General features: G+C 38.5%; 1 long non-coding RNA gene across 1 annotated transcript; it reads left to right on the forward strand.

Moving 5' to 3' along the window:
- Positions 1 to 12,786: 12,786 nt before the first annotated feature.
- Positions 12,787 to 14,071, forward strand: LOC120742949. Its single transcript, XR_005697998.1, has 2 exons — positions 12,787 to 13,777; positions 13,976 to 14,071. It is a non-coding gene; the product is annotated as an uncharacterized LOC120742949 (long non-coding RNA).
- The last annotated feature ends 855 nt before the right edge of the window (positions 14,072 to 14,926 follow it).

A 14,926-nucleotide genomic window follows, 5' to 3' on the forward strand; every position in this document is an offset into this window, starting at 1 on the left:
ATCAGTGGCTTCAGCGATAAATAATTAATTGCACTATTATACAGCGCAACAAGCAACAGCAAATTATAAAAAGAAACAAAAGCGGTGGATTACTTGGCTCCAGTTCCCCTGCTACACTGAGGTGGATAAGCAGTCATGAAAATAGATGGATGGATGGAACATATTGTGACGCAGATTATGATGCAGCACTATTCTTATTTTGTTTAAGGCACTCAAAATATTGGTAGGATGATCATAAAGATTCAGGGGCTGGAACAAACAATAACAATGAATGTCAGATTATTTTTCTACCTATTAGCTTGCATAAAGATTGGATACTGGGTGTTAAGGGTTTCACAGCAATGGTGCAGCATTTTACATGCATTTTTACTAGTCATGATTACTTTTTAATGTGCATTATTTGGTTTCCGCATTTAATAGAAATGCTATGTTTTTTACTCTTTGGCCTTAAATGCTTGCCTTATGATCAGCTTGTTGGAAAAATTGACATCTGTCTATTAAAGCTTTAACACTGTCAGCTCTCAATACCGTGAGCAGAACAGCCAGTATGAATTGGATAAGCGGAAGAAAATGGATGGATGAGTGACTGAGGACATTGAAATGTAAGCCACAAACATCCACTACTGGGTGTTTTCTTAGAAAATTAATGACCTTCTAATTTTAGTCTTAATCGCATGTGTTTGTTGGACAAAAAACTGCTTCGTGTATCATAGACATGTTCTTTTTTATTTATTATTTAAACCCTCACAAAGTGTGAAGTAAAATTCAGACATGGTGAATGGTACACTATGCCCCAGATGCTGTTCGCTTTCAGAAGCTCAGCAATCCAAGCTTATTTCACAGACATTTAAGGAAGACAGGCTCATCCATAAAGACAGCTGTCTCATCCGCCAATTAGCGTATGTGCATGTCAAGGTCATTTACATATCTGTCAGAATACGAAACAATGATGGCCACTTTGCTTAAAAAGTCATTAACTTCACACAGGATGCAATTACAATGGATCAATTTTGCTTTGGCCTCTGACAGCAGTGTCTGCCGGTCCCCTTGATGGCCGAAGATAGATCTGACTGGGAGGCTAATGGCTCCAGCAGCTCTTACACAGCAGTCAAGTGTTTACAGCAGGAATCCCAGAGGGCCCACTAGAATTTGTTTGACTGTTTATCTTAATCAAAAGGTTAATGCAGTGATATTTAAACAACAAAGGCAACAAGCACCACACGTGTCAAGTGCTTGAAACACTTATGTACTTTGTCGACAAATGAATTAGTCTTGTAACAATGCAACACAACAGACGTCTTTAATTTAATATTCAGTTGCTGTAATGGAGTAATGGCTTTGAATGTGTCAATGCAGGTCTGATACTTGATATATGGGTGACTAAGATGCTTCATGTGATGAAAAGAAAGAAAATCTTTGCCATTAGAGCCATCTACTTTCTTCCACTTATCTCCATCTTTATTTGGGCAAATCTGATTGCTAGAATGTCTATTCAGTAAGTTTATTCACCAGAAACTCACAGCTGTATAGTTGGCTCATATTAGACTTACTGATTTGAAAACATATGTGTATAACAAACATACCTCTTTGCTACACTTCTCCCTGGTTTCTCCTTTTGTGTATTCACAAAGCCTTACATCTTAAAGATAAGCTTGTATGTTTTGCTCATAAACTCATGCAACAAACTCATAAAACAAATGAATCCTTAGCTCCTCAACCTCTGAGTAGGACAGATGGAACTACTTCATGGGTTGGTTTGACTTTGCCTATGGGCTTTGTTTCTATACACTCCTCTTTCTTTCCTGTTAAAAGGGAGTTCTTCTTTGTTACTGTCACCAAGTGCTTGCTCATCATCACATGTATCACTAACTATATGTATATATATGCAATGGAAATGTATGTGTAACTGATAACACTAGGAAGTATTCAAATTACCATAAAATACTACAGTATACTGAGTAAGTAGGTAAGGTAAAGTGGTTAAAGTGGTCGCTCCATGATTGGAAGGTCGGGCGTTTGAGTCCACTGAACGTCTACCCTGAGGTGCCCCTGTTCAAGGTACCGTCCCCAAACACTGCTCCCCGGGCGCTGCATTGGTGGCTGCCCACTGCTTCACTGAGTGAATGGGTTAAATGCAGAGAGTAATTTCCCTACAGGGGATTAATAAAGTATACATTATTATTATTTTCATTTGCTGGCTTTGGCTTCAGTAGCTTCACACTGTGGAAAATATCCCTGATCCTACTTCTATAATGTCACAAACAGGCCAATACCTACCTCTTCATAGTCTCTTCGTGCATTTGTTATATATTGTGCTGGCAGGGTTTCTGGCATACACAATAATGGATTTGTGTAATCCCTTTACAATTGCTTCTTTATGTTGCGTCGGTTCTGCTTAGCAAAATTAATGAATATGCATACTGCTCTGTGGTTAAATGTCTCTTGTTCATCCTCACTGCTGCCTCTCATAGGTTGTGTTTTTTAAAAAATATGTTTTTCATCTTCAGTCCAAATTATCCTCACCTGGTCCTTCAGGTAAGCTCATTATAACTGCGAAAAAACCAGCATGAACACACAAACATACTGTGGTAGAATTTGGACTGCTTTTCAAGAGGAGCCATTTCATTAGGATTTCAATTCCCTCACAGACAAACAAATGAACTGCTTTCCCAGATATTAAATTAATTGTTAGACTGGCTATGGGCTGCCATGCAGGGCGAGCTCTGCTGTCACAGTGAAAATGTAATTTATGCAGTGTAAATGAAGAGGAATTACCATGCCATGATTCTAACACCAAACATGTTGTGCTCACAGCACCCAACTTTTTTGTGGAATTCCAAGCAGCCCGTTAGCAACATAATATATTCTCTATGTGGGGCCTATTTCCTTGTTAAATTTTTAATGCTAGTTTGCATCCAAATGTTTGATTTCCTATTCAGTTGGGGTGTCCTCGGGATCTGCATTTCTAATGGAGCAAGTTCTAAAATAGAAAGCTGTCAGACTCATTGGAAAGATGTCATAGATAGAATAAAAAATCATCTGTTTTGTTCTTCTCTATTGTTTTATTCATTTTTTAAAGAACCCATTAACCATTAGTCTTAATATTGAAAATGAAGATGAAAATATAACTCATCATGAGTCTGATGTATAACTCTGTCATCAACTCTAATACTAAACATTGAATTTAATTATCTAACAAGTATTGTTCTGTGTTCCCAAAGCCTGAAAGAGATCCTTTTGTGCCTTAGACTTTTACTGATATACAAAAACTATTAAAACACACCAGTTTTAACAGTTGCTAGCAACATTCAGTGGATCTTGAAAACCTGTACCCTAAACACCAACAAAGTTCTACTTTATAATAGTGAACATGTAGTGAACATGTGATGAACCTTATAGAATGACTGCGGTCTTTGCCTGCACTGTGTGCAGCCAAAGACAAAGGTATCCTATCTATAATCTTCAATTTAGACCATTACCTGAAGTTTTTTTCTTCCTTCTAGTCATATTTACTTCTTCTGCTAAAGGATTTTGCCCCTTGAGAGTAAACATATGTTGTTTTGGGGCGTTTGCTGAAATGATTGATGCAGTCGTTCCTCTTGGAAGGGCAGTCTCACTGGGTGAAATGTTACTTCATTAAGTAAGCTGTCAAACACAAGCACACACACAAAAATGTGTGGCTATCTTTGTGGTGCATTCACCGACAAGCATTTCCTAGCTTATCCTTAACTCAAAATCAAATCTTAACCAATGAAAAAAGGCCTTTATATGGCTGCGAAAAAGTGAATGGAAGGTCATCACTTTAGTGGCTTTGAACTACACACATGCAAATACACCATACTGGTGCCAATATATTAAATTAAATCATTTTGCTCCTGCATCAGCTAAATGCTGTTTCACAAAATGATTTAGCCAATTTTAAATATGAAACTGACCTATTTTAAAAGATTTGTCTTCACTTGGCAGAGAAAACAGCTTTTGGGGTTGGAAGCTACACACAGCATAGGGAAGCCAGACAGAGCACAGACTATTGCCTACCTTTTAACTGTACTTGCATTTTTTTTGTGTTCCTTCTGTATCTGTCAAAGAGTAACCATATCTTTCACCTCCTGCTCCTGAACTAGATAGAGAAGCGCATCCCCAGATTGCTGACGCCAGCTTGATCAACACCACCTGCCATCCGCCCTCACAAGAAGGAACTCTTCATGATGAATGGTGTCAATACACACACAAGCAAACCCTGCCGAGTTCGTATAATGGAAGCACTTGGTTTGCAGTAAGAATCGCGCCCTGCTGCAGGTTTGCATCGCTGCATCTCTTTGGAGAGAAAAATGAGTCCTGAGGGCCCACCGGGGACACAAGTGTCAAACTACATGCTTAGAATGAGTAATGAAGGAACAGACCCATAAACACCTCCTGACCTTTTGGTATTCATGCACAGTGTGCATAGCAAATAAAGGGAACAACATTCTAGTGATAATTGCTCCAAAGGAGAATATTTGTGTAAGCGAAAAGTGGAGAAAATATGTATTAAGTGCCAGATGATAAATACAAATGACTCAGTATTGTGGGGGTTGGGAGGGAGTCGAAAGGCGACTTGTGGAGGGCAGGTGTTAGGAACACAAGCGTGGGGATTTTAATCTGGGGTAACACTGTCGCTGGGTGACACCTTCAGGCTTGGTTGCTGGCTCGCTCTCAATCAGACAAGGTCAGCTTTTGCTGCCTGGCACTCCTGAAGACATATATTCCTAGGATTTTTCTTTTCTTGGGCAATACCGCACAGATGAAGCAGCTTATATAAATCCTGTGTACAGCCCTTTGTTTCTGCTCAAATACAACTTTCTTCCATCTGTCACAAGGGAACAGATTGATTGTGCATTACCTTTGATTCTCTGATGCTCTTGTCATTTTGAAGTCAGAGATCAAAACCAAGATGGTACACTGCAATGACAGTGATCTGCTTCGACCTATCAAAAGCTTCAAAAGCCATCTCTGAAGAGGCCCAGTGCCACACGTACGCAGTCAGTCATCCAGTTGACCCAGTTCCCCAGCACTCTGGTGGCAAGCACAGTGATGGTGTAATTCATTCTGAGGCTAAAATCCTTTCTTGATCGATGGAGCCATCAGCGGTCAAGTTCACTGTTGCAACCTCTGCCACCGCCATCTATAATGTGACCAGTTTGTCCTGTGCTAATTGGCATTTTTCAGTTCATGAATCACCTAAAATAAATCTCCAAGCCGCACCTTTCACGCAGGTTTACCTAGTTGCATTCAGAATGACCTGAACCTTCTCATTAGAGAGGGCATATGGTATTCTCCTCCAGTTATCTGTGCTGAGTAAACTGCCTGACTTTCAGAAAATGAAGTTCTAGGGTTCGGGCCATTAAAATTGCAGGAGAACGTTTTTCATTGTCAGTTCTAATGCTATTTTCAGTTGTCATTGTGATCACAAAACAGGACAGAAAACAGAAAATGAATGAGATTACCTAACAAACTGGATGAAAACAAGGCAACAGCCAAGAAGAAGAAGACAAAAGGAAACTAAAGGGTTAATTTATTCTTACACTGATGAAGCACATGGATATAATTCATTCAGTTAACATCACTAACATCCCATCAGCCTGTGAATGCAAATGAGCAGTGCTGCAACACTGACCCCATTTTTAACTCTCATACTGGAACATCATTTTAAACTTCTAATGAAAAAAAAGACATAAAGAAAGAAAAAAAACATCAATCCCACTTGAAAAAACCTGACACCATCATAAAATTGTAATATCTTAATTTTTTTTAATTAAATTTTCATTCCGGGTAGGATCTCCATTCTGCAAAATATTATTTCACCCAGGCTGTAGTTTGTCTTTTAATTACCATCTTCCTAGAATGACTTAAGACAATTTGCCTGGAGGGGACCTCTGAATGTTAGAGTGGGCTAAGCATTATTTCATCAGTTATGATAACATTTTTTCAGTCACTGAAATTTATGGATGCTAAGCCTCGACACAGCACGATGGAATTAGAGTGGGTGGCAGCTCTCACTGCTGGTGGACTTGGGGGGAGTGGTGGTGACATGTTTCCTTTCATAGTAAATAATAAGCTCATTAAATGGCTGAAATGTTTTTAAAAGCTATTATCTGCCCCATTTCACTTTAATTAGCCAACTGTCTCTGAAACCTGCATGCACAGCTTACATAAGATTTCCTTTTTTTTGTCAGATGACAACAGAATGTTGAGTGAAACTAATCCAACATAATAGTAATGCCAGCGGCTTGACAGGTGAATAAACAAGGGAATTAGTTATCCAGAAGAAAACGCGTAGAGGCCAAGGGATACGATGGTGTGTACCTGTGATAAACGTGTTTCTGGTAAGATCTGAGGCAAGTGTGTTTGTAATTACAAATTCCCAAATAGTGGGGAAAACTATACCCCTGTGTCACTATCTGAATACAACTTTGATTTTCTGAGCTCAAAGGGCTCTGCTTTTTAAAGATTTGAAGTTTTTAAAACTAACATTTTAGTAGAAGACTAAATTGTATTGTATTCTGTTGTAGAGTTGCAGTTGAAGTCGAAAGGGAAAAAGAGCCATCTCAGCCATTACTTTCATTAATGTCTCAGAAATGTCCCTTCAGCTGTGAGCTGAATGTAATTAAGTTGGACCTAATACTTTTCATGTGGTAATTTGCCCAGCTGGATAAAAAAAGGTAGCCAGTTTGGTCGCTCTGCTTCACACCAGGGCTCAGGAACAGTCCCCCTAATGAGAGAGCTGCAGGGCCATGGAGCTTCACTCATAAAACATTAAATTCATATTAGCAATCTGAGGTTTTGAGGCCAACCCTGTGCAGGTATAGTCCAGCACAGAGCATGTCAGAGTCCCACGTCAAAGTGCATACCAAGTAAAATAAATGTAAAGAATTTTATTGAAGAATGGAGACTTTTTTTTTTTTCATTCTTGAACAACAACGTGAGAAATTGCAGTTAAAATGAATGTTACTACTGAAAATGGATGCTGCCATTTGTATCCTTGAAACTTGTTTTACTTTTATTTTTTGGAATAGCCAGAAGGATTAATGGTGATGACAGCTTTTAGAACAGTTGACAGCAGGCAAAGTGCATTCACAGCATTCAATGAAAATATAGTCCTAGAAAAGCTAAAGATGGGGGGGGGATTGTCAATACTTGAAAAATAAAGCAGACGTTTGCTGATCCATTAAAGATGTTTTAATTTTGGCTTACATGCAATTGTCACAACAACAAGTAATAGAGCTCATAGTTCATGATTTAAAAAAAGAACAGTCTCTCGGGGAGAAAAGAAAAAAGATGAATGGAAATTTAAAACAAAACAAACCGGAAAAAAGCCCTTTGTCCTAGTGATGTTACAAGCCCTAGCACAAAGGCAAAGATGCACTGTGACCACTTTTGCAATCTGAAATGATCAAACTAAAAAAACTACCTTTCAATACAACATAACGGCAACAATATATGCTGACGTATAAAGACTGGCCTTAAATACAGACCTTAGTTGGAATTCAGAAATTCGTATTGGACTTTTAATTGGTTTCCCAAGGTGCCATTTGAATTTCAGAACATAAATGTAAGCAGATTTAAATAAAACATCCTGCACAACCATACATTCTAGCAGCTGTAGCCTGTATAATGAAGACATTCAATTATACAGAGGCAACTGGAGGAAATGATTAAAAATGGTTACCGAGGAGCAGAGACAGGGGAATTAACTAAAAGTCTTTAATTATACTTGGTGGACATTAATCACACTGAAAGATGAGGTTCATTTCCCGCTCATCTTAATCTTCATCATGGAGGGGATAGTGAAGAGGACTCCTGACTGAGCCCACGTGCAAATTGTACATCCTCTCTCCAGTGCCCCAGAGACAAACTGTGAATGCCACAAAATAAACTTGTTTTCCAGGGAAACCCAGCCCAGTCTTTCCAAATAGTTTCATACAAGCCTGGAATGAAGGCGTTTCAGCTTGTAGAGAACCAAAATGTTAGACACTGCACACATTAACAAAAAGGCTCTTTAACATAACTTATGGGGGTTGTAACCTAAATACAGGGTGGCAGGGAGACTAACAAAAAGTGGCGAGAGAATCCAGCAAAGAGTAATCAAGGCCAACAAATGAATCCAAAGAATACAATAGCAATGAAAACAATCCAAACAGGTAACCAAAATAAACAAGAACACGAAAAGTCAGATCGGGGTTCTTTCATCTTTATTTACATTTAATTGAAACATTTTCAGTATGCATTCATTTTAAGAAGAAATTATTTAATCAGACAAGTTGTGTTATATAAATCATTTTAGATCATTTTGCCAGTAAGTTCATCTGCTCTGGCCAAACATACTCACACATACACACAGACACACACACACAAAGAATAATAAAGGAAAAAATAAGATTAGGTAAGATTTTAAACAAATAAAACCAAGTCAAACAAGTCCCTGAAATATAACTGAATGCCAGTTTTGCTCAGGCTTAGATCCAGACACCTAGAACTAAATAACATGAAAATTTGCACACTTCTGACAATTTAAGTAAACACGTCTGTGAACGGCACTCATGTAAGAATGATTTTATTCACCCTAAGCAACATATCTAAAAAAGAAAAAAAAGGTTGAGCACAGTGTTTTCCAAGGCTTTTGTATGGCTTTTACTTTGAAATCAATTACATTAAACAGAGGAGAAAGACAACGAGTCAGCGTAGATCAACACTAGTATTACACAGTCAATTTGGAAAGAGACAGAAAAAAATAAACCTAAAAAAAAAACATAATTTAGAATGTTTTCTCAGAGAATGAGAGATAACATTTGAAAATAAAGAAACTGTCAGTATACAGATTTGCAATGAAATGAATCTCTTTAATCCTTTTTATTTTTCTACCAGCAGATTGACAATACTGACATCAAACTGATTATTGTCAAATATAATGAAAGGTAGGCTGGCTAGAGGTGTAAAGCTCTTTAGAGAGCCAATGTCTGAATTCAAAAGTGGACTGCATTTCCTGCAAAACTGCTGTGTGAATGCTGCACGGCTGAAACTGTCTGCTGAAAATAGCTGAAGAAGCTGAAGTCAGCTTTTGAAAAGTAGCTGGACTTGTAACAACTTAGTAAAAATGTAATAACTTAGCAGAAATGCAATAACTTGTAAGGAGCATAATAACTTGGCAGAAATATTATAACAGAGCAGGAGTATTATAATTCAGCAGAAATGTTAATGTTTAGCACAAACATCGGAGAAATAGTGTAACTTTGTAACTTAATATACAATAGCATAATAGTATAACTTCGTAGAAATGGAAAATAGCAATGTAAAAAAACAAAATGGCCAAATATGGACACACACACACACACACAAACACAGACAGAGACGCAGGCTTTCTGCAATGTATTTGTGACAAGGAGCATTAAAATAATATCTTAGCAAAAATATTGTGATTTAGCAGATATATAATACCTTAGCACACATACTATAACATAGCAGAAATACTATAATTTAGCAGAAAGTTTGGAAAAGCAAAATGATTAGCTGAAATAAGCTAAACAAGCTAAAATTCACTCAAAACGACTTGCTGTTCAACTAAGACAAATTGGCAGAAACTTTAGAAAAGCAAGAGAGAACAGCCAGTAGAAACATAAAACTAACGTAAAAATTACATGCCTAACAATGTTTACAAATACAGACAAACACACGCATGCACACAGAGAGACACACAAACTGAGCATCAAGTAAACAAGGGCTGTTAAGAGTGTGGCCTGTGTGTATCTGTCAGTCAAACAGCCTGGATCTGCTCAATCTGAATCCACCAGAGAGGCCGCTTCTTTCCTGCCCAAACAGCTGCACCTGCTCCACCCCTTACGCACACAGAAACACAGACAGAGACACAGGCTCTCTGTAATTTATTACTGATATTGAGGATTCCTATAAAAAAAGGTCATAATTTCCAAACCGTTGTTTGAGTATAAATAAAGGATGAACTGATGCCCCGCGCGATTCCTCGGTGACACATCAGTGCACACGTTAGTGCAGAATAGATCGGATCGTGTCGGGGCATCGCCCATGTACATGCAAAATCTTTGAGTCTGTGTTTCTTGCCTCCTAAGAGTTTTCTCCTCACAGAATTGCTTTGTAAAGTGAAAAAAAATGACGTTAAAATATTTATGAAAATGACTAAGACAGGTCAAAGTGACTGTGGCCTGAGGAAAACATTTAAACACTGAACAAAGCTAGTAAGCTCATCACAGCTGTTTGATTTGATGGGACAATCTTTCATAAACTGCAGTGTATGCAATAGTAACCTATGTAGTTTTCAGCATTTAGTTTTCAGCTGCACCTATATTGCGTGTAATATAGCACAGATTGGAATTTGTGGACTGTTCTCTCATTATAAGTGTTAACTATAAAATATTTCTCTGTTTCTAGATGTGGGGCTAAGATTTCGCCCACTGCTTCATTTAGTGGAGTGCTATGAACAATACAATGCAGTAAGTCCAGAGATGAGTTTGCTCTGGGCTAGTATAATGCGTGGTCTCTTCAATGAAGACAGCCTGGAAACTGATTGAAATTTTTTATGATAATTGAATCATTGAAAAATGAATTTTTCTATGGCTTGGGAAGTTTGAGGTAGAAGCACGAGTGGACTACGTTGCTCTAGCTATGTTACCAGCTGGTATGGGAATAAATCCAGCGGTGGGAGCAGAAGGTTCCTGGGACAATGAAGAGCCACCTGTTCCAGCAGTTGGCATAGAAAAAAACCTGGTCAGTTTAGCAAAAGATCCCTGGGACCCCCAAGGTGTTCCTCTACCAGCAGTCAACGTGGACGATAATCTGCCCTGGGAAGCAGAAGATCAGTTGGCTGATGAAATGTGGTGGATCTGGGAAAGTGACATTGATTCTGGCAATAAAAATGGAAGTGACCCTGGAAGTGAATCTGATGATAATGTCCTAGAGTTAATACTCATCATCCCAGAACCTCAAGAATCCAGGAGCCCTCCTAGAGAGGAAGCTGATGAAAGTGGTCCTGCGATTAATGCCCCAGACTTTGAGTCCTCCAGCCCAGAGCCTGAAAGCTCCAGGAGGCGCCAAAGAGAGGAAAATGATAATGGTGACAGTCACAAGATGAACAAGAAGCGATTCAGGTCCTTCAATTCAGGCAACAAACTGACAGACCTCTGAAAGTGAGGATGAGTAAAATGAAAACAATGAAAACCTCAACATACGCGCCTCATATTCTGTGATATGATTTACTTTGAGGTGTTTGACAAGGTTAGTGATGTTGCCACAACCATACATGCCAACCCTCCCGATTTTTCCAGGAGAATACCGAATTTCAGTGCCCCTCCCGAAAATCTCCCGGAGCCACCATTCTCCCGAATTTCTGAATTTTTTTCCAGGACAACAAAATTGAAAAATCATATTGAAGAATTCATAGTGCGGCCCAGCCAATTCCAGTTTCCAACAATGGCGGCAGCGACTTAGTTTTAATATCTCTCTTATTTCTCTTTCTGGGTCGCAAAAAAACTTTTAACATATTTTCAGGTGAGAATGTAGCTGTGTAAACTTCAAATATCTGAGCCGACCGACACATCGTCTTCAAACCCCCCCGGTCTTTCCCTACTCGGGTTAAACATGATATATAAGTCACTTTGATAACTTAAAAATGTTATTGTTTGGCTTTTTCAGTGTTTTATTTGTTCGTGAGTAAATCGGTTTGGCTGAGATTAAAGTTATTAGATTCGATTAAATTAAATTTAACTTTATTAATCCCTCGGAAGGGTTCCTCCGGGGTTCTCACACAGCTGAATAAACGTCAAACAGAAAATGGTTAAACAGAAGTGTGAGACGGTCGAGAGTTTACGTCAGTGCCCGGTTATATTTTAGATAGCAAGGAGCAGACGGCAGTTTCACTCCACCGAGGGAGCCTGTGACGTACTACCCGGTTTTCTTTAGACCGCGAAGGGCAGGTCCTCAGGTGGAAGCAGCCTCTGAATTTGGAAATCCCCGCTGTTTCCGGGCCGGCCAATAATAACGGTGACATTTAACGTATTTTATCCGATAAATAAACCCTGTAAAATGTATTTACCCACCAACAGCCCTTTTGAATGTCTCCCTAGTATGGCCACAAGAAGCATGAGACGACTCAGCTGGGGCGTGAAAAAATTCTTCCTGCCATGTGGGGAATGATGTAAAAAGTTTCAGAACCACTGACCCTACAATATATACACCTGTGTGGTAAAGATACAGACAATGCCATTTAATTATTAATGAAATATCCATAATAAAAACAAAAGCTGAAATTGATTCAGTTTAGTAATTTTCTCTGTTTGCTCTATGCTTATTAGTGATGTGTTGGTCACGAATGAAGTGGCTCTTAGAGCCGGCTCTTTGAAGTGAACGACACAAGCTTAAGGAGCCTCACCCTCTCTCTTGCACTTTTTTTCACTTCACTCCGGCCAGTGAGCCTTGTGCTTTGCGCTGAGCAGAGGGGGTATGGAATCAGAACGATGCCACCTTGAAACGAAACCGAAAAATGGATTGAAACCGAAAAAAAATATTGTAACTGAAATAAATGTACTGAAAAATCTTGTATTGAAACCGAAAAAAAAATTGATAGTGAAAAACAATTAATTGAAACTGTAATTGTTTTGTTTTCGCTTACAATTTTTTTTTTTTCGGTTTCAATCCATTTTTCGGTTTCAAACCATTTTTCAGTTTCACTCTGCTGGCACTGTTTTGGCGTACGGGGGGCGCGCTGGGGGGCGGGGATTCCGGCCCACATGTATTTGCATATATTATAATGCTGACCAATGACTGGAGAAAACACTGACGACGCGGCTGCGGTCACGGACAAACTCGCACGTGTCTGTTCGGGAATGGCAGATGCTGAGAGGTCCAGCGTTTACATTACCGACTATTTCAAAGTGACAGCCTGAGGTGTTCTTCAGTAAATTGGACTACCGGACAGGAGGACCTGAGGCCCCACCGCATTAATTTTGGTAAGTTAAATGTGTTTGTAAGCTAATCCGTAATTTAGGTCCTTAGCTAGCTACCTAAGGACCTAGCTAGCTAAAATGAGCACTCGGCTGTCGGGGAAACTTGTTTTGTAAAGTTCGTTTAGCTACCCCGTGCAGGTGAATGAATTTACCCTGACTAAAGAAATCAAGAGAAACGCACCGGGCTGCTCAGTGACTAACCACGGTTACTGTACTTTTATTATGAGTATTATACTGTAAGAGCAACAGGCTGGACTCTGCTTCTGCTCCTGTGCAGAGCTGATTATTAAATATGTGCAAACAGCAGCATGTTTTCTGTCGCTTTCCACATGTGGAAGGACATTAAAGCCAACTTTTAAATTCCCCTCATTAGTCAATAGCTACGGATTAAATAGCAAAGCCCGATACTTATGTACTGAAACCAACTACTTCCGCTTGTCAGCTTAACTTAAAATGTTACATTTTTCCCCGGATTTTTTATTTATTTATTTATTTTTTACTGAGTTTGTTACAAATATTCAGGTTAAAAAACAGTCCAAATTATTTTTAATGAATTATGTTCACAAAGTCACATGTTCAGTACTCTGTACAGCTTGCATCCTTTAGGACAAATAATTTGAAACGTTAATATTTCTTGTTCAATACTGAGCTGATAACACCTCTGTATGTTGTGACCAGGATGCAGCAGCAGACTGAACCTCGACTGAAACCTGCTCCATCATCTCATCTTTGCAGATGTCCATTTATAAAGCATCAACAACTCAAAGGTAAACATGATATTAGAAAATGTGTTAGTAAGGCCTTTAAAACAAATAAAAAAATAAACAGCTGTCGGCAGAACTGTAGGACTGAACAACTTCAGATCCCGAGTGTGTGAGGCCGGAGAAGGATCAGCTGTATTTCAGATTTGAGAGATAAACTTTATATTTCAGTTTGTGATGATTCTGTTCTGTTTGTGATTACAGGAGCTGTCCTCAGATTCAGACCTCAGCACCACCCAGTGACAGCAGACAGATCATCCTATATCTTCAATCTTTGTAGTAACTCCAAAATTAACTGAAGAAAACAGTACAAAGGTTAAAGTACCACATGTGCTGTCAGTGAAAGCTGCAGCTGTTTTATTGATAAATTTAAAGACAAAAAGTCAAAAGGATTAATCACCCCTGTAACTGTGTCACTATACATCAGCATTAACAGTACCTCAGTTTGGTGTTTCAGAAAACTGCTGATCTCAGACCTGCACAACTTCTGTTTTAAACACTGAATGTACTCAGCTACATGAAGAGCACATGATGTTTTCTCTGACACAATTAAATAAAACCTGATTAAAGTCAAAGGTTGTTACTTGTATTTGAACTAAAAACTTGTGATCTGGAATTCTTTCACTGTTTTTTGACAATAGTGTGTTATTTATCATAAAGTAATTCAGAGTCATTCATACCAGAGTAACCAGTGAGCACAACATATATTTAACTTTCTACAGGACTTAAAGCTATTACTATAGCTTATAGCTATTACTTAACTGCACTACTGTATAGTTCTGTGTAAATAATCATTCTGTACATATGATTTTTAATCCTACAACTGTTTATAATTTGCATAGTTCACATTTCTGTATAACTGTATATCTCAGATTTCTGTAGTTTTTCATATTTATATCCTGTTCATAGCCTGTACATAGCTTGTACTCACTACAGCCTGTACATACTTATAGTTATAGAATATTCACAACATACTTCATACCGTGTACATTATAACATACCATAATAGACCCATTTCTGTAATATACTTACATATCTATACTATTGCTAATATATATTGTATTATATCTATATCATGGCTAAAGCACTTCTGGATGGATGCAAACTGCATTTCGTTGCCCTGTACCTGTGCATGTGCAATGACAACAAAGTTGA

This window comes from Simochromis diagramma, unplaced genomic scaffold, assembly GCF_900408965.1.
Source record: "Simochromis diagramma unplaced genomic scaffold, fSimDia1.1 OVJJ01000553.1, whole genome shotgun sequence".
Taxonomy (NCBI): Eukaryota; Metazoa; Chordata; class Actinopteri; order Cichliformes; family Cichlidae; genus Simochromis; species Simochromis diagramma.